The sequence below is a fragment of the Typopeltis vanoorti genome, chromosome 13 (assembly GCF_054136105.1).
Source record: "Typopeltis vanoorti isolate ZY-2024b chromosome 13, IOZ_Tvanoo_1.0, whole genome shotgun sequence".
Lineage (NCBI taxonomy): Eukaryota > Metazoa > Arthropoda > Arachnida > Uropygi > Thelyphonidae > Typopeltis > Typopeltis vanoorti.
The window spans coordinates 59,555,065-59,575,818 of record NC_143561.1 but is presented as its reverse complement, the minus strand read 5'-3'; the positions used below and the strand labels follow the sequence as shown (position 1 = coordinate 59,575,818).

General features: G+C 36.0%; 1 protein-coding gene across 17 annotated transcripts in view; it reads right to left on the bottom strand.

The window, feature by feature from the left end:
- LOC150100204 (uncharacterized) overlaps positions 1-20,754 on the bottom strand; it is a 566,343-nt gene that overhangs the window by 472,612 nt on the left and 72,977 nt on the right. For 15 of the 17 annotated variants that reach the window (XM_090402864.1, XM_090402869.1, XM_090402857.1 and 12 more), the window contains one exon: positions 9,618-9,775. The exons of the other annotated variants lie outside the window; for them this stretch is intronic. The gene's annotated coding sequence lies outside the window, so the exon portion shown is untranslated. The remainder of the gene's footprint in view (positions 1-9,617; positions 9,776-20,754) is intronic. 17 annotated transcript variants of the gene reach the window in all.

Sequence of the window (20,754 nt, the reverse complement as noted above, 5' to 3'; positions counted from 1 at the left end):
TAATGAATCACGTCCCCTCTCACAGAAACTACGCTGTATAGACTCAAGCAAAACCATATGTTGCACTGGAAACACAGTATCTAACTAAAAACTCTTGTCCAATTTTTCAATTACATGAAATAAGTCTTTTAGACATTAAATACGAGTGTTAGGGTTAGGGACCATGAGATGGTGGCACTTGTTGAGCCGTCTTCTCTCTTCACTGCGTGCCGCTTAATTAGTGATAGCCTTGGGCCATGGGCAGCTATCTCTGATTGGGTACCAGTGGAGACTGAACTGCCCAGTCTCCAAAAGTTAGATAGAGCTAAACGGCCTCACCTACTCCCTATATACGGGAATAAAAAGACGTTAGCTGATTTTGATTTTTTTTTTTTTTTTATGAAATAAGTGTTTGTTTTATTGCATTTGAAATTCTCGATGTCATCATGACAGATCACAAAGGCTAACTTCAAATAAAATTCTACCACAAATTGAAATATGCCATATAATGCATGTGTGAGTTCCTGTGCCAGCTCAAACGCACACAAGCAGCAATAAAATTAAACCAAAGGTTGAAACTTTGTGCGAGCTGAACCCAGCGATAAAGAGAAGTTCCGTCAGAATGATAAATGACACCCCATCGTCAATGTGTTAAAGCTAAGAAATGTGTAGTGAATGTTGCTATGATAGTTTCACATGTTATGGAATTCGGTTGAAGAGAATTAGCATTTCAACTCAGCAATTGTAGATTGTCTTTGGGTCACATGACCTTTTGTTAATACCGCACTAATGATATGCACAACATCATAGCTGCTCTTGTACATATTGTAACAATTAAAAAAAAAGGTTGAATAATTTATAAGCATATAAAAGGATATCACCTGTAAATCATTGACATCCCAGCAAAATTCTCTGGCGTGCCATAGGTTCGCCATCCATGCAATAGTCATCTGGGTATGATAGGGGTGGGAATAGGGGTGGGCAAAAGTTATAACCAATTCCTTTAGAAAGACAAAAGGTTCAACTGCCATTTGGACAAGCTGCAAGTTTCCTACTTTACTGTTATTTCAAACACTGTTTTGGAAGCATTGATAATTTTCTTGCAGATATTTCGGGCTTGAGTATAAGCACTAAAGGACGATGGAGTTCTAGATATAAGCCAGTTGTGACATGCATGGTTTTTTATTTGTACATCCTTGGCACATCTTTTGGAGAACCAGAGTTTAGTCAGGAGATGGTAGTTCGAGTAGTGTGGGGAATGTATGTTTCCATGCTAGTAAGGATTGCTTCAGTGATACATTCGGTGTATATGTTTGGGTTGGAAGGCCAGAAGCAATAGTCCAACCATGGAAATGAGGCATAGAAATCACAGAGGCTGCCCCACTTGGCAATGTCATAATGCCAAACTACTCTTGTATGGGAGTGCTATGTAAGCGTTGTTACATGGAGGAGAGATGAGCACTAGATTGTGGTCGGAATTACCTAGAGACATTACATTTACTGTGTATTTGGAAGGGTCACTGGTGAGGAAGGGATCTAACATGTTTGGCATGTGGTTCAAGTTATCTGGTACTCTGGTTGGCATGTGAACAATTTGTGTATGGTCGTTGGTGATGGCAAATGTTTCAGCATCTCTGCCTGCTAGATCTGTGCAACTGAAGAAGGAACGCCAGCTGGTGTTGTAGACATTAAAATCTCCTAGGAGGATGATTTTGCTGTTAGGGAAGTGGGACTGGAGAAAATTAACCTTCAAGGAGAGGAAATTAAAGAGCTCCAAGTGGTTGGTGGCATTAGGGAAGTGATAGAAACAGCAAATGAATTTGACTGGGTGTGGAAGGGAGATTTTCAACCAAAGAAGGTCAAAGTTGGAAGATTCTAGGTTGGGTGGTCTCTGGTAAAGTATGTCAGAGTGGATATATGCACAAACGCCACCCTTGGGTCAAAAGGAGTTAGAGTGTGTAGTTTGGAAAGTCAAGATGAATAGTGCTGGGGGGGGGGGTTGAGTTTCTGCAAAAGACTAGGTGGAGTTTGGTAGACTGAATATGTTAGTGGACACTATTAAGGTTGCAGTTGAGTCACAAATGTTAGTGAAGTGGATATACAAGGCTCTGTGAAGCATGTATTTGACCACAAGGGTCCAGCATGTTTCCTATGCAGTGCCTGCATACTGGTCTCCATGGTGGCTACTAGTGATATCACTTGATTTCTGTACTGATTTAACTTGTTTGTAGTCAATGACCCAACTGTTTTCTCCATTTTGGCATTTTTCTTCAAGTTGTTTTCGAAGTTGACATCCTTGTTCTCTGTGGGTGAAAGTTTACGTCAGGTCGAACATGCACGCACGATTGGGGACAAGTATCCCTGATGAGGAGTCCTTAGACTTATCGAGGGAGGCCTTAACATCATGTCAAGAACAACTATTCAACATTCACACAGTATTTATCATACTTTGCCTTGAACTCATTCACAGTCATGGCACTCACAACACTCTGGCAGCTTATTCCACTCGTTCACCACTCTCCAAGTAAAAAACCTAGCTCTAACACCCCCTTGCTAACACACTCTTGCCCAGTTTCCATGGATGGCCCCTAGTCCTCCCACCACCAGTCATAATCCCAAAAATATCCTCTGAATTAATCTTAGAGAAATCCATCATTAATTTGAATGTCTCAATCATATCACCCCTTTTCCACCTATCAACCAATTTTTGCAACCCACAAATCTTCAACCTGTTCTCATAAGATTCATTCCATAGATCTGCTATTATCTTGGTCACTCGCCTTTGGATCCTCTCCACCTCCTCCCTATCAAGAAGAAACCCTGGCACCCAAATCTGGGTACAGTAGTCAAGATGGGGTCTTATCAAGGCTCGATACAGAGGAACAATAACTTGCTTGTCTCTGCTCGTCAAAGTATTCTTCAGTAACCAAGTGATTTGATGAGCTGATTTAGCCACTCTTGCAATGTAGCCCTAAACTTCAACTCCCTATCTACCAACACTCCTAAATCCCTGGCCTCATCAATCTCCTGGAGTACAGTTCCACCAATGTGGTATACTGCTGCTAATCTTTTCACCCCAAAATACATAACCTTACATTTTGCCACATTAAACTGACATCCATTTTCCTTAGCCCAGTCCTCCAAACTATCCAAATCATTCTGCAAAATTTTGACATCTTGTGCATTCACTATTGCTCTACCCAACTTTGCATCATCAGCAAACAAATGAACAGTTCCCTCTCAGATCCTTTCCTATATCATTAATGAACAAATTAAACAGCAGTGGTCCAAGAACAGAACCCTGCGGCACATCACTAGTCACAGGCCGTCTTTTAAACTCTACTTCAGAATAAAGGAGTGGAGTCTAAAATTGATGGAGAGATATCAGACTCCACTCTCTGATATCTCTCCATCAACCATCCTCCTATCCATCTCACCAACCCTATATCCATCCCCATATGCTGCAGTTTACTGATTAGAATTCCATGTGGTATCCTGTCAAAGGCCTTAGCAAGGTCCAGCAGAATCACTGTAAACCCATTACCCTTATCCAGTTCAGCCGTCACTGTTATAAAATGTGAGCAAGTTACTGAGGCATGATCTACCCTTCACAAAAACCATGCTGTTCCCCCATACAGTATCCCATTTCCTTCTATCCATTCCTGTATTTTCCTCTTGACTACTTTCTTCAAGACCTTGACAACGACTCCTGATATGCTGATCAGTCGGTAATTTGCAACAGCAGTCTTGGAGCCTCCTTTATGCAGTGGAACTATTTTCCCCACTTTCCACCCCCCTCGGGACTAACCCAGACCCGTGAATCAAATTAAACAAAATGGTCAAGGGCACTGACAATTCTTTAGCCGCTTCACGTACAATTATGAGCTGGTATACCATCCAATCCCACAGATGTATTCACATTAAGGTTTTGTAATAGACTATTCACCTCCACTTCATTCACCACAATTCTCGTATAAGCTGTTGGTTCCTTCATTCCAGCAATATCACCACTTTGATGATATACTCTTGCAAAGTGCTCACTCAATAATTCCACTATATCAAATGATTCAGTTACCTCCCTACCATTGGCATTCCTTAAAATCATTCTGCTGTATACATTTTTTCTTTTACTTGCAACATATCGAAAAAACTGTTTGGGATTCTCTTTAGTTTGCATAGCTAATTTCCTTTCATAATCCGCTTTTGCTTTTCATAAACCTTCCGGCCTGCACTTTATACCGTTCGTGTGCCTGCAGGTCACCTTTCTCCTTAAATTCCCTCCACAGTTGTTTCTTATTTTTTTTTACAGCTCAAGCTTAATGGTGTTATTCATCCATTTAACCCCTACTTGATTTACTATTCAGACTCTAGGTATACAATCAGCCATTACCTCCTGCAAACGCTCCTTAACCACCCCCCATGCACTATCAACATCCAGTCCTTGCAGTTTTACATGCCATGGCACTGAATCAAGCAATCTCCTAAGCTTGTCATACTTACTAGCGCAGTAATTCCACATGTAACCTGTCTTAATTGAAAATTCCACACATTTAGCCACCTCCCAGGTCAAGACCCTATATGATCTCTCTCACCAATTGGTGGCAACGTGGTCATATTCATTACAGTCAAATTCTCAGATGCAATTACTAGGTCAAGCACTCTCGAATGGAAAACACTCCTTAGTGTTTTCCATTACATACTGTCGCAGATAGTTATCCCTTAATAACCGCATAAAATCCAATTCCTTCCTTCTATGTGTCCTCTCCCCCTTCAAATCAATGTTACCATAGTTGAAATCCCCCATAATAATTACCCTCCTTCCACTCATTGCGTCTATTTGCTTATGCATACTATCTCCACCAGCTATTCCATCACCTGGTCTATAGCAGCACCCAATTGTATATTTTGTTCTGCTAGTCTCAATCTCACACCAAATAGCCTCAAATGTGCTCTTTTCTCTATCCTGCAGTTCAACTTCTATTCTCCTAGACTGCAGTCCATCAGCTAATGTTAGCCCACCGATCAGCGATCCTTCGACGCTTCTGCGCATGTCAGAAAAAGGAGAATCCATTCCGATAATAGGGTAATCAATCCATCTTCTGGGATGAGTTTGTTTATTATTACAGGTCGGAAAATTTAGCTTTTCTTTTACAAACATTGTAGTTTTTAAAGTGTAACTATTTTGCTTGTATAACAGTTGGAAAATTGTACATAGAGTATTAACAAAATTAAGAAAAGGTATAACATAAAACAAAAATTTAACGAAATTTATTTTTAAGAAAGTTTTCTATAAAATAAAAATTATACAGACAAAACAGAAATTTTTTCAAATGAACTTAGATATTCTAAACTTACAGTTGAGAGAACTGAGACACTTTAATGTCCTAAATCAATTAATTATTTATGACTTGTTGTGACTCTTTTAACAAACCCATTGAAAAAAAATGTTGGAAATCATCAAATCCTTTTAATCTTCAGAATCATCTGAATCGGTGTCCAAATCGCCATCACTTTCACTTAAACTGATCACCAAAGGTTCTCATAATTCTTCGATAATTCCGTCTCTGTCCCAATACATATTTTCCAATGAGGTGACATGAGAGCAATATTTTCCCCAGTTTTGAACTGTAATACTTTCAATCGCCTGTTCTGAAAGCTTAAAAAGTTTCGACATGTCAATATCCCCAGTTACGTTGTGATGGCAAATGAAACTTTTCACTTCTGCCCAAACATACTCAATAGCATTAATATCGCAATGATATGGTGGTAGCCTCAAAGCTAGAAATCCATGCTCTTTGAGCATCGTGTCGAATTTAAATAGTTTAGTTGTGGGCGAGTTTCTTTTGACCAAATTAAGCAATTCAATTTTTTGCATATCTGGGGAATGAGAAATGTTATTTGCAGAGAGCCAATCCATAAGAACTTGCTTCTTATTAGACCAATTTGGAACTTTGTTTAATCAAATAGAGTGATATTGTTGGATTCTGAATATATAGAGATTTGAGTAATTAATATTTGCTTCAGAATTCAACATGATCTTCCATCACATAAGCAAAACTTGTAAATATTATTTAATGTAAATCACTTGTTTATAAATTAATATTCATATAACTACCTTTAAGTTTTATTAAAATTTAATTATCTAATTAAAGATATGTATTAATAGTGAAATGACTCTGTATTAAAATATTATTAAGTTTATTTTATTTATTGCTATGTTAATATTGTAAGAATTTGTATCCAACATTTTAACTGCATATTAACTGAAGTGTAAATATTCCTTATTTGTTCCTGTGTGTAGAGGTATAACGTTGTGCAATACCTCAGTTTTATTATATTTTGTTTTGGTTGTCATGGAGAGGTATGTAAGATAGCTAGCACGAGTTTAGAACAGTGCATGACAGATTAGTATTGAGGGGCTGAAAAGGATTTAGTAGAAGTGGAGCATGAGAACAATTTCGGCAGGAAGAGGGGATATATAAGCGAAGAATGGAGAAAACGATTATTTCGAATGGAATCAGAGTGCGATAACAGCGAGTCACTCAAGTAGCTAATTAAAGTTTACTAGTGGAGGAGCGAGTTAGCTAGTAAGTTGTAGAACAAAAAAATAAAGCAACGGAAGATAGCAAGGTGACAACTGGATGACTAGCTATACTTTAGTTGGCATTTAAATTCAGGACCGACTTTTCAGGGACACACGGAAACTTGAAGCTTAGCACGGAGTAACTAAGAGAATAAGTAGAGACAGCAAGGTTGAATTTAAACGATAGCTGTGTTAAGAGATATAGTGCCTAAAAGATTAATTAAATGCCGGGAATATAGGCAATTGTGCGTAAAAACTTCAAGTTAAAGAATTACTGTGTGTTATCTTAGTTCAAGAGTTATTAGTAGAATACTAAATTGGTCAAGTGATGTCAAAGATAGTATAAGCCTTTTGATCTGAGCAAGAACGTTTAACTATGTGAATTGTGACCATTAATTTATTCAGTTATTGCTAAGAAGATTTGTTTTAATGAGTGTTGTTAATTGTTTTAAGTGTTTACAGTTATAAGAAATGTTCGTATATAAGTAGATGAACAAGGAAGATTACCGGTAAGAATCATCCAACTATTGATATTCCTATGCGGAGATGTGTGTGTTTCTTCCTAGAATATCCCTATATTAACAGTAACTATTGCAGAGATTAGCTGGAGTATGGATTTAAGAGTGTATACTTTGTGAAGAAGTGTTACTGCACTTTTATTGTAATTGGAACTTAACTATGAGATATTAATGTAATTGATCATTAAGGAACTTTATGACATTGAACTTTATCAAATAGTTAATTGAATTTTGTGAAAGCTGTATTTCAGACAACAGATTAACCATTGCCTGAAATTATATGACTGTATTATCAGATGAACTAAAATGTTTATAATACCTTATTCAGTGATTTAAACTAAAATGTATAATTTGTAATACTAAATTAAATGTTTGTTTTACTGATCTAAAGTTGTATTTTGCCTGAATCTCTTTTACTGCACCGTTCATAAAATATTCGAACTAAAGTGGGAGAAATAAATAAGTTAAATAAACTTGGCCTGTATACATAACAACAACATATTAAGGGGAAATAGTTGGTTTTACTTCAATTCTTGGACTAATTTAGATATAGAGTGGAGCAGTCAATAAATACAAATTTTCTCTATATTTGGATTAGAAATCAACTAGCAACTTATTTTTTTTTTGTTTAAGAACATCGTAGTGACTAACATGTCGGATCCAAAGTATGGGTTAAGACGAAATAGGATCCAACAATATGAAGTGTTATCAATTATAACAACAGCATTTTTAGGAAGGTTTGGAATCAGTTTTTCTTCTGCCCACTTTTCGAAGATCGTAGAATTCATTTGCCCATGGCAATCTCCAGTACTGAATTGGCTATGTATAATAAGTTTGAATTCAGTAAAAAACCCATTTCTCCACCCACACACAAAATTGTTATGCGCCTTGAGGCATTTCCGGTTTGTAGCACTCCACATTCTTCTTTAGACTGCCAATATTTTCCATAAGTTAAATTACTATCAATCCAAGTATCTAGATACACAATCGGTCTTTTCTCCTCCCTGAAACGTCTTAGTGCTCTCAAATACTGCGTTCTAGATAAAACAATGTCACTTCGCTCCATGATAAGTTTCCTTTTATTCTGGGACTTTTTGAAACAAAATCCAATTTCATGAAGTATTTTCCTTAAAGTTTCATTTTTCCAAGGAAAATTAATTTTTTCTTTAAGCACAGGAATCAATTTCGGCACAGTTGGCACTCTTTTCTCGACCATGTAAAATTCGTGAATAGTTCTTCTTATAACGTCTACATCAAAATCATTCAAAGCTACAGTTTCGATGGTTTTCTTTCTTGGGCGCCTTTTTTAGGAAAGATTTAAATTTTGGCTTACCTTCACCTTTTGATTCCCTACGAATTCTTTTAACAGTCGACCCCGATATGCCCATAATTGCACTTGCACGTTTTATGACTTGAGAAAGGGGAACAAGGAGCCTGCCTTTTAACAATTCTTTTTTCGCAGAATGTCAGCACATTATTCAATATTCTTTTGCAAGAGCTACTGAAACGTTTAACAACAGAACTTGTTGATTGTACTGGATCCATCATACAAATTAATAATAAAAAAAATGCAAAAAAGTGACAACAAAAATCAAGCTACTACTAGTACAGCAACAGACAAGAAAGCACGTGATTTCGCATGTTGGCAACCAATTCGTACAGCCTTCATTTCTTTCTCCCTTTCAGCATGAATCGACTATTCTTGGCAAAATGCCAAGCAGAGACATACAAACGGTGGGCATACTATATCATCAAGAACACTCCTCCCCCATTTTATTTCTCTGTCCCTACTGAACACACTATACCCCTCATATTCTATCCCACTAGCTATATCATCTTCGGTCAGCCATGTTTCACTAATGCCAATAACCTGTGGCCAGGAAGAGCCAACTAAGGCCAAAAATTCTTCCTTCTTGTTCCTAATACTCCTGGCATTAGTATACATGAAATGCAGAAGCCCGTTAGTCCAACCCCTATCTTGATGCCTTATACTAACTATCCCATCTGATTTGTTGTCCTTCGTACCAGCTAAGGCATAATATACACATTCTTACACTCAACTGCCTCTCTGAAGTCTGCATATGTACTTCCCACCCCCCCTTAATAACTCTAGTTTCCCTGATTCTGCACATTCACTTTCACTTCATTCAACAACACTTTTTCCAGTCTCTGCAAACCAAATCCATTCAGATGCAAACCATCCATCTTGTATAAATCTTTTTGCCCATCAAACTAACTCCACACGTCCACATATTCCACACCACTCCTCCTGCATAACCTGCGCATAGAGTCATTTGAAATTATGGCCCTCCTTCTCAACTCTTCTCTGTCATACTGCGGCAACAATGGCACATGACAATATTTCTAGAATCAAAGGTGCATTCTTTAGCTAATATCATCTTTTAGTGATCTGTTTTAAGAGTAAATGCAGAAGAATAATCAATACATCAACGTCACAGAACACATGTAAAAAATAAAATGTACTACTGTTTTAAAACTTTCTAGATTGAATAATATTTTGCTAATGAATTACTCACCAATAACTTTCTGTTAATAAACTACCCTTAGTCATTGACACATGCATGGAACACATATGTCAACATAATTCACTCTTCTAAATGATGTATAGACATCAGGAATGTCACATGTGGTAACCTCAAAAAATATTCACATTATCACCCAAGATGGTAAGCACCTAAGGAAGGATTTTTCTCTTTATATTAGGCAAATTGACAGAAATACCAACTTTATAAACAATAAAAACTCAACTTGTATTGTATATATGCACACCAGACTAAATATGGCATTCCCATAAAGACATTACAAATAAAAAGAGGTAATTATTTGTTTTTCTTACATGGAACAGATACAAAGCTATCAATAATATATACCACAGTGTTGTCAATATGTAGCAAGGCAATACTGATTTTCTTTCCTTAATGATGACTTACTAGTCAATCCTCTTCTATCTGATAGTGTAAAGATACTAAAAAGAGCATACAATGCTTTAAATGTCTAGTAAAGCCAGAGCTCAAAAGAAGTGCTTGCCAAGCTTTCTTTGGATCTCTCTCTCTCACTCACATTTTCCATTCTGTGAACACGTCCAAACCATCTCAGTGCTGTGTTTCTTGGAAAACTGTTTTTAGTATTTTACACCTAAATTAGTTCCTATTGTTTTATTTCTTATCTCTTCTGGTTTTGTTTTCTATTTTCCCTGAGAAATTTCATTTTGGTAATTTGCAGTTAGCTGAACTATTTTGTAACTGGCTATTGACTATAACAACTATAAGTCAATTCTGGTATATAAGCTGACAATTTTGCTTTCCTACTAATTTCATTTTAAATCAAATTCCTATTTAGCATGTTATACAACCCTTGTGCTGAAGCAATCAACTCCACTTCTACTTGAGATTTTTTTCCCCTTTTTTGAGTGAATATTCATCCTAAATATTTAAAGCTTCCTCTGGAGTTTCATCCTGAAGCTTAATTACATGTTTTAAATCCCCAAGCCATAATCACAGCTTTTATCTTGCTTTGGCTAATTCTTATATTACTTTTTAGGCACATTTTTATTTAAATTCTAGTATTCAAGCTTATACATTGACTGTTATTCATCTTGTTGTTACTCATCTTCAAAATTCTGAAAAGTCACTATTTCCCAGAATTTGGAAATTTTTAGGCCATAATTTCAATTAAGACCGAGTTGATTCCGAAAAGTTTCATAACTTTCTTTGAAGAGGCTCTCGAATTGGAAAGAACTTGCGTGAAGAATCTTTGTATTGTCCCACAGGATCCTGTGGCTAGCAGAAACTCCATGTTCTGCAAGGTCAGATTTCTCAGCCTGGATGAAACAGATGTACAAATGTTCTGACCATCAGATGTCTACACTATGAACAGTCTGGCTCAAATAGGAGACTGCAGGAACATGGAATCTGGTATACTCAAGGGCAAGTCAAGTGCAGAAGTTTGTCTTTTGTGGAAGACAGGATTGAGGAAATTTTATTTATTGGTTTGAAGATTGTCTGAAATTCAAATTTTTAGGACTTTTGAGATACTAAAAAAAAAAAAGATACTTGAAAAAATTTGAATTAAATGTTAGTACAGGTAGGCATTCAAAAATCCGGCCATCGATAATCTGGCATGGATTTCGGAGCGCGCATTTTCAAATTTACTGCGTTGGCAAGCCACTGTTTTCGGTTTATGTTTTGATGGCGTTGTAGTCGATAAGCATTGTGATAACCTGCTTATTCCTTCTCATTTTATCATTTATTTGCTGCTGTATAGCTCCATTATGGATTCAGCAAAGAAAAGAGGTGGCATAAAATGTAAACATCGTGCGTTGTCGATCGCAGAGAGAGTGGAGGTGCTAAAAAAACTTGACAGTGGCATGTCTGTGCGAACCATACGACATTGACTCTTCAACAGTGTATGATATTAAAAAATAGAAAACAAAACTGTTAAAGTTCTTTTCTGACAGTGTATCAAAAAAGCAAATGTTTGTAAGGAAGTCAATGACAGAGGGAAAAAGTTCGGAACTGGACCAAGTTCTCATAACCTGGTTTAATTTTCGTGTAAGTGAAGGTGTGGAAATTTCTGGTGATTTATTAAAGGAACAAGCCAAAATGTTTCATGAAGAGCTGGGATTGCAACACAAGTGTGAATATTCAAGAAGGTTGGCTGCATTGTTTCAAGTTGCGACATGGCTTACAGTTTCGTGCGGTGTGTGAGGAAAAACATTCAGCAGACAAAGATGCGGCTAGTGCATATGTGGATGAATTTGCAAAGTTAGTTAGTGATGAACATTTAAGTCCTGAACAAGTGTACAATGCTGACGAGACTGCCTTGTTTTGGAGATGTACGCCAAAAAGAACTCTAACAACCGAGGATACAGAATCGCCATCGGGGTTTAAAGCTTCGAAGGATCGTGTCACAGTAATGTGACACGATCCTTCAGCATTAGAGCAGCAAATTACCTGCACAATACCTGCAGCATTAGAGCAGCACATTACCCATAGGTGCAAGTTGCTCGTTATTGAAAAAAGTTTACATCCGAGGGCCTTCAAGAGTATGACACAGTTTCCTGTCCATTACCGTGCCAACAAGAAGGGGTGGGTTACCACTGATATTACATTGGATTGGTTTCAAAACCGTTGTTCCTGAGGCTAGGGCTCACTGTAAATCGGTTGGATTAGACCCAAATTGCAAGATACTTCTTATGTTAGACAATTGTTCGGCACATCCAAATGCCAATCTTCTAGTGAAAGATAATGTTTTTGTTGTCTACCTCCCACCTAACTGCACATCACTAATTCAACCACAGGACAATGGTATTATACGTTCTACGAAGTGTAAGTATCGATCCCTGTTAATGAGGTGTATAGTGAGTTCAGTTAATTCAGGCATCCCAGTACAGAAGTTCATAAAAAAATTCAACATTAAGGATACAATGTACTGTGTTGCCAATGCGTGGAAGTCTGTGAAAACATCAACATTGAAAAATGGATGGCCTAAATTGTGGCCAAGTTTAATGTTTACTTCTCATTCTAATGAAGACACTGAAAATAATATTGCAGGGTTTAGGGTTCCCAAAGAAAAGAAGCTTATACAGGAACTTCTTGCTTATGTTAAAGATGTAACTAATCCTGATGCCAAGGAGCTTTCATCAAGGATAAATGATGTTTTAACGGAATGGATGAATGTCGATGATAATGTGCCTAAAGTTCATCATTACACTGATTCTGAAATTGTAGATATGGTTAAAAGTCTGGAGAGAAATGCCTCTACAGGTAGTGATGAAGATGAAAACAGTGACGAAAATGAGGAAGATGTGAGAGAAAGAATCTCTATTGACAGGTTAATTACGTTGACAACTGCACTGCTGGCTGGACTAGAGCAACGAAGTTTGGTAAGTGAACAAGAAATCATGAATGTTTACTTGCTCCAAGATAAACTTATTAGAGAAAGATCCAAATATATGAAGCAGCAGACACGATATATTCAAGAAAATAGCTAGGAAGCAGGAAGAAGCAGCAGTCGTGTCTACACTTGATAATCCACTGCCATTAACTTCAAGTCAACCAGATGTGCTGTCACCACGATCAACATTTTATTAATTAAAATTCTGAGGAACTATTTTATTCAGTTGAACTAAAATTCTGTAGAACCGTTATATTTAGTTGGTGAACATTAAAATTTCATAAGCTTTTCATTTAGTGTTTAATTTTCTTTCTTTAAAGGACTGTACAGGTAGTCATTTTCTGATGGTTATATATGCTAAAAATATAGAGCATATATAACCATCCGAAATCTGGCACCCTTCAGGTCCGGAGGTTGTCGGATTTTTGAATACCCACCTGTAGTAAAATTTAACTTAGTAATTTTATGGTTAAAACTGTTCTAAACCATACACATTATCCTGAAACTAACTTTGCTCTCCTTTGACTTTTGGCTATGCCTGCTTACAGGTATTAATGACCAAGTCCAATGTTCTTCCCACAGCTCAAAGAGTACCTGCATGACTGGCCAGAGAGCATCAGCAAAAGCACTTTGCAACCTATCATGTAATTTTAAGTTGCTTATGATGAAATATTAGTGATTTATATTAAATTCTGAATTCCATTATATAATTTGAGTATAGCCAGTTAATTATATAGAATATTTGCTTTAATGAAATAAGGTAGCCTTCTTCTCCCCCCCCAAAAAAAGGATCATACAGCAGGTATTCAGGGCATAGCCTATTAATTCTGAGTGGCCTCCATGGTGGAATTATGTGCGATCTCAGTGTTATGATCCTGATATTTGCTGCCATGCCTGTTTGTCCACAGTAATAAAGGTTGCAGCTGCAGGGTACAGGAGTGAAAGACTAATGTACAGGAGTGAAATTTTGAAACCAAGTAACTGTCACAATTCATCTCTTGATAACAAAGAATTAGAAAGACAACTTATATATATAAAAGAATTACTAAAAATGAATATATTCCAATTATGTAATTTTAATATGAAATTAAACTGTCTATTTTTAATTTAGCTAGCCAGTGGCATGTGCTAGTATACCACCAATGTGATCAGTTGTTGCATAAAATGGCTTGTTTATGCACCTATATGTCTTGTAATTTTTTTTTAATTAGTATCAATCATCAAATTACTGTCTTGCACCCTCAAGGAGTGCACAGGATATGACAGTACTACATGAAAATTTACATCATTACTAACTTCCTATCTACAATTTTCCTCCAAATCAGTCTGCTACCTGTTAATTGGTATCCAAGTAATGAAAATGTATGATTTTTAGTGTAATAGATCTACACAGTGAAATAATTTTAATTATCTAGAAAGTGAAAAAAAAATTTACAGCAAGCACTGGCTTGCTAGAAAATTAAAAAATAAAATAAATGGGAAGATTTTTTTAAGATTTTGTTCTGGTCTTGAACTTGGACTGGTTTAAGAATAGAATTGCTGCAATGAAGAGCACTAGCAGACAAAGCATGCATCATGGCTGGCTTTTGGTCAGCTGTTTTTGTGAGAACTATTATGATATTTGTGTCAAGTTTACATTATTCCTAGACTTGATTATGTACTTCTTGGTTAATGTACTCTAAATGGATAATTTTGCAGTGCCAAATTTTAACGCTACAAATTATATAACTGAAACTAAAACTGAAATTATCTGACCCATGACCTCCATCCATGACATGGGTCAGATAATTTCAGTTTTAGTTTTAAAGTGTAAAGAAGTCAATGATGCATGAAAGCTAGTTAAGGACCATTTGTTAACAGCAGCAGCAAAGTGTATTCTACAAGTGGAAAAAAAAAAAAAATGGGATAAAATGGATGACCACTGAGATTAAGAAAGAATTGCAGATAAAAAAGAGGTTAAGGAAAAATTATAGAATGAGAGTCAGTTGCATGAGGAATATAAAGTTCAAGCAAGAAAGGTGACTAATATAGTAAAAGGGAAAATTAGAATGAGAAGAAGCTAACACATTCAAGAGACACCTAAGGAATTTTTTTGTCATGCAATTTATTTTATTTTTTGGCAAGCAAAAGGAGGAATAATTGTGGATGAATGGTCTTACTAGATGGAAAAGGTGGTCAAATGACCAAGGTAAATGATATTTGTAGCACTGTTTAATGATTACTTTATTGGAGTATTTCATTCTGGGAAAGTCCTGTGCTAAAGGCAATGAAGAGGATTTACAGATTATAAATGGATATATTTACAATAATAAGTACTCTGGATGTGGATGAAATTTATGCCACAAGTCTTAACGAAATGCACTAAAGAACTAAAAGCTCTCTTGATTTGGCTGTTTAATGAAAGCCTTGCAACTAGAAAAGTCCCTGAGCAGTGGAAGGAGGGTAAGATAGTGCCAGTACATGGAAGAATGGAGGCATCAAGTTACAGACTAGTTTGTATTACTTCTGCTGTGGTGGTTAACACAGTGGAAAAATTGGTAAGAGCCCATATACAAAATTGGACAGATGAAAATATCTTGAAGGTCAGCATGGATTTGTTTAGAGATGTTCTTTTTTCAGTAATCTCTATCTTTTATGATAAAGTAACAAGACTGGTTGATCTTGGAAATGCATACACTAATTTTTTTTTTAAATTTTGCAATAGCATTTGATAGGATGCCACATGATAAACTGATATTTAAGTTTGGATATTAAGTTAGAGTGGATTGGCAATTGGTCTGATAGATATCAAAGGGTTATGTATGGAGGGACAATATCAAAGGAAAGTTATCAAGTTTGCAGGGTTCTGTGCTGGGACCACTAGTGTTCAACCTTTATATCAAATGATACTGTCATGGGAAATTCAAGAAGATACTCATTTGTTTGCAGATGACATGAAGCTGGGGAAGTTTATTGAGAGTAATGCTGATATAGTGGCTCTTCAGGAGGATCTGAATAAGCTGGAAATGTTGGCAGGTGAATTGGGATGCCAGTTTAATGTTGCTGAATGTAAGCTTTTGAATTATGAGAACAGCATACTCTACACATGGAAGTGTACTGAAGGAAATTGATCGAAATTTGAAATTTAAGGGACATGTTGCAAAGATAATAAAGACAACAAAGAGGATTGCTGCAATGTTAAGACGAACATTAATCAGAAGAGATAAAGTGGTAGTAATTCCACTATAAGAACCTAAATCTGGACTAGTATGTTCAAATCTGGTCGCCAGGATTTAGAAGAGATGAAGACACTTTGGAGAGGGTGCATACACAGTTGACAAAAATTATTTCAGGACTGTGGAATGGTATAAGGATAGATTGAAGTAAGTAATCTGCAGAGTTTGGCTGATAGAAGGCGAATAGGTGATATAATCAAGACACTTAAGCCCTTCAAGAAATATTTACCAGATGATTGAGAGAGAGATTTTTCAGATAGTGGAAAATAAGGAACAAGAACTAGAGGCCATCCCTAGAAATTATGCAAGGGAGTGGTGAATGAGTAAGCAGTATTAACATTGATAGAATGCACTGCCTGAGTAATGTGGTGAATGCTAAGAATGTGAACGAGTTTAAGCTTCAGTATGATAGATATGTTACAGGCAAGAAAGATTTTCTGTAAGTTTGTGGACTTTTGTAATATATGTATACTTATTTCACATTGTAATGTAACATGATGTATACATCTTACATCATGTATGTAATTTTCAATGGTATAGACCCCCCTCTTCTCCCCCTCCCCTTGATGAGTCTCTCACCCCAGGAGAGTTAATGTAATAATAATAATGTCAACAGAAATCTTAAATAATAAATTGTGTATTGTGAAGAATAGAAATGCAAGTAGACAATGAAATAAACATAATTAACAATGGAAGATTTACATGAGAATTTTATTTCCATAGAATTTTCTCCCAAATATCAAGGGCATCATCAGTATATGAAATTCAAATTAAACAAACATAAGTGAAAAAATGAAGATTGAAAAATTAGAAAATGAGCTACTCATAAATGACAGAAGCACAGTATCAAGTTAATTACCGTTTATCTAGCCACGAGAAAATTTGTCATTCTGATAACTGAATGAAAATCAGAAACAGATGACATACAAGAGTCATTTAACTAAGGATCATTCTTTCTTTTAAGGTTACACAGCAGTCAGCATTCATATTGAAGAATTTATTGTTAGAATAATTAATTTGCTTAACATTAGGAAAGTAACATTCAATGTTTTGACCTCTGTATTGAGATCCTCATTAGGAAAAATACATATGTGTAAGATACAAGCTACATGACGCTGCAGTATACAAAAGTAAGATGAATCTAAATGCATGTTAATCATTTAACCTAGCCTGACCTCTTGTGGAAAAAAAATAAACTAAAATAAAATATAAATTAATTAATTTAATTTAATTTTTAAACTATTTTAAACTAAGAATAGCAAACAGAACTACATTAAACATTTCTGAAGTCCTGTCATATTGAGATTTTCTTCTGTTTGGGCTTGTTCTTGTTGCTATATGGATTGCAGATGGGTCCTCCACATTCTTGGAATGATTAGTCCATTTTTGTTCAGGTTGGGATAATGTTTCAGCCTTTCACGAACTTCTTTTAATTTTCTTTCGAACCAGGTTTTGGTGCAGTGTAAGGACTAGGTGCCTTTCCAGTCAATTCTGTGGCATGTTTGGAGTGTGTGGTCTGATAGGCCTGTTTTATCATAGTGTAGGTATTTAACCTGTAACCTACCATATATAGGGGAAACAGGAAGCACCATCCCAATCAGAAAAGATGAACACAAACGACACATTAAATAACCTACACTATGGTAAAACAGGCCTATCAGACCACATACTCCAAACATGCCACAGAATTGACTGAAAAGGCTCCAAAACCAGGTTTGAAAAAAAATTCAAAAGAAGCTTGTGAAATGCTGAAACATTATCCAAACCTGAAAAAAATTATGGACTAATCATTCCAAGAATGTGGAGGACTCATCTGCAATCCGTATAGCAACAAGAACAAGCCCAAAGAGAAGAAAATCTCAATACGAGAGGACTTTAGAAATGTTTAATGTAGTTCCATTTATGTTATTTTTAGTTTAAATTTTTTTAAATTTTATTTTATTTTATTCATTTTTTTCCTTTTATTCCCCCCCCCCACACAAGAAGCTAGATTAAATGATTAACAAGTATTTAGATTCATCATACTTTTGTATAGTGCAGTCAAGTAGCTTGTATCTTATACGAGGGTGGTCTGAAAAGTTCTTGGCCTCGACCATAGATGGCAACACTATCAGAAAGATTTTTTTTTTTTTTCTAAGTTGGTACATCTGTTATAAGCATCCATGTGAAATTGCTAGTCATTCTATCAAGTAGTTTGTTTTATACAGCTGCCTGAAGCAAAGGTGTTGTCTGTATCCCTTGAAATGGATCAAATTGAGTATGTGCGGTTATAAAAATTCTTTTTAAAAGAAGGTTTAACGGCAAAAGAAATTCATTCGAAGTTCATAAAAGTTTGTGGGCACTCTTTTCCTTCATTATTGACAATTAAGAAATGGGTTGCCGAGCTTAAATGTGGCCGTACCAGCCTTGAAGATAATCCACGTGAAGGACGTCCAAAAAGTGCAACAACACCAGCAATCATTGATCAAGTGCACGATACATATTGGATGACCGGTGAGTCAAAGTTGCTGAAACTATAAGCATTTCAAAAGAACACGTAGAATATTTTGCATGAAGAATTGCACATGAAAAAGCTTTGCGCAAGATGGGTGCCATGCTTGCTCACAGCAAATAAAATAAAAATTTAAAAAAAGGCATTCGCATGAAAATCTCTGAACACTGCTTGGAGCATTTTAACAAGAATAAAACTGATTTTGTGCGTCGATTTATTACTATGGATGAGACTTGAATTCACCATTACACACCAGAATCCAAACAGCAGTCAAAACGGTGGACAGAAGCAGGTTGTTCAGTGCCAAAGAAGACAAAGTTGGTTCCATCAGCAGGAAATGTGATGGCATCGGTGTTTTGGGATGCTAAAGGAAACATTTTGTTTATTAATTATCTTGAAAAGGGTAAAACAATAACCGGGGAGTGTTATTTCGATCTTTTAACCAGACTAGACAAAAAAATTTGTGAGAAAAGACCCAGTTTGCAGAAGAAAAAAATCATCTTTCATCAAGACAATGCACCTGCCCACAAAGGTGTTTTGGTAATAGGAAAATTTAGGGATCTGCACTATGAATTGTTAGAACATCCACCCTAGTCCCCAGATTTGGCTCCCTCTGACTTTTATCTCTTCTCAAAACTCTTCCTCGCTGGTCAGCGTTTTTCTTCGAATCAAGGGGTGATTGCAGTTGTAGAGGGGGCGGGAGGTATTTTGCAGATCTTACTGCAAACCACTACAGGGACAGGATAATGGTGCTGGAGCATCGCTGGAATAAATGTATTAGTCTTAATGGAGATTATATTGAAAAATAAAAATAATTTTGAAATTATAAATTTGTTTTTTCATTGTTAGGCTGAGAACTTTTCAGACCATCCTCGTACATATGTATTTTTCCTAATGATGACCTCAATACAGAGGTTGAAACGTCGAATGTTACTTTCCTAATGTCAAGCAAAGCAATTATTCTAACACGTGTTGTGTCTACATAAATTCAATATGAATGAAGGATTATTGTTGTGAAGGTCAGAAAATTAGTAGATTACTGTGTGTGTGTGAGAGAGAGATAATTATGGGTAGGACATAAGAACAATTTTATCATAAGAGGGATAACTTTGGTGGAGTTGGCATACATGTTCAGTAAGTCCAGATTATTCCACAGCTCATGGACACTAATATCAAGATGCTTATCATCAATAGATTGCAGACCTGCCAGTATGGCTGAAGAAAGACAACCTAGAAAGGAAGAAAGTTTATTAATCAGGGAAAAAAAAAAAAAATCACACCAATTCCAAAAGCTTTAAGAATTGCCATCTGTAACAAAAATGTATTGCTATCTCTTGACATGACAATACATTTGACAACTTCTGGGAGGAAGGCAACAGAGAAACTCTCTAACCAGTAATGACCTTGTTAACATAGTACTTAGTGAAGTTGGGAGACAAGGTGATCTTAATAAAATCTGTCAATAAAACCTCAGTAGGGCATAAAGAGTGAGCCCAATAGATGAGTCTTAATGGTGGCAGATTTTTTGACAAAGTGATGTGACTGAGCAAGGATATGAAGTCAGGTATGGGTTTTCTTTCAAAAGAAAACTAAAGGCTCCCATCTTGCCAACAAAGAATAAGAAGGCATAAAATTGAAAATATTTTTTCTACTTCACAAGTAAACTATATGGGAAATGGCACAATATGGAACTTTATGGAATGATCTGAACAGCAACTACTTGATAACATTTATCATAGGCCTTCCTTATGGTACAGATACATAAATATTTTAGCTTTTTATGAACGATAAAATTCTAAACTTAGGATCTAGTGTTGAATTGTCACCAAATCAAGTGCTATTCTGCTGATGAAATTTGTTTATGGCATGAAAAGCTGAAGGTCATCATTATCACAAGAGAAAATGACATTCATTCATTTTGGTAAGTAATAATTCAGAAGATTATCCAATAACAGAACTTGGCAGTTGAGTGTTTTTAAAATTGTGAGATGCACTAATGAGACATAGCAAGTTTGGTGAAATAATGCTGCAAAAGAAAATTTTCTTGATAAA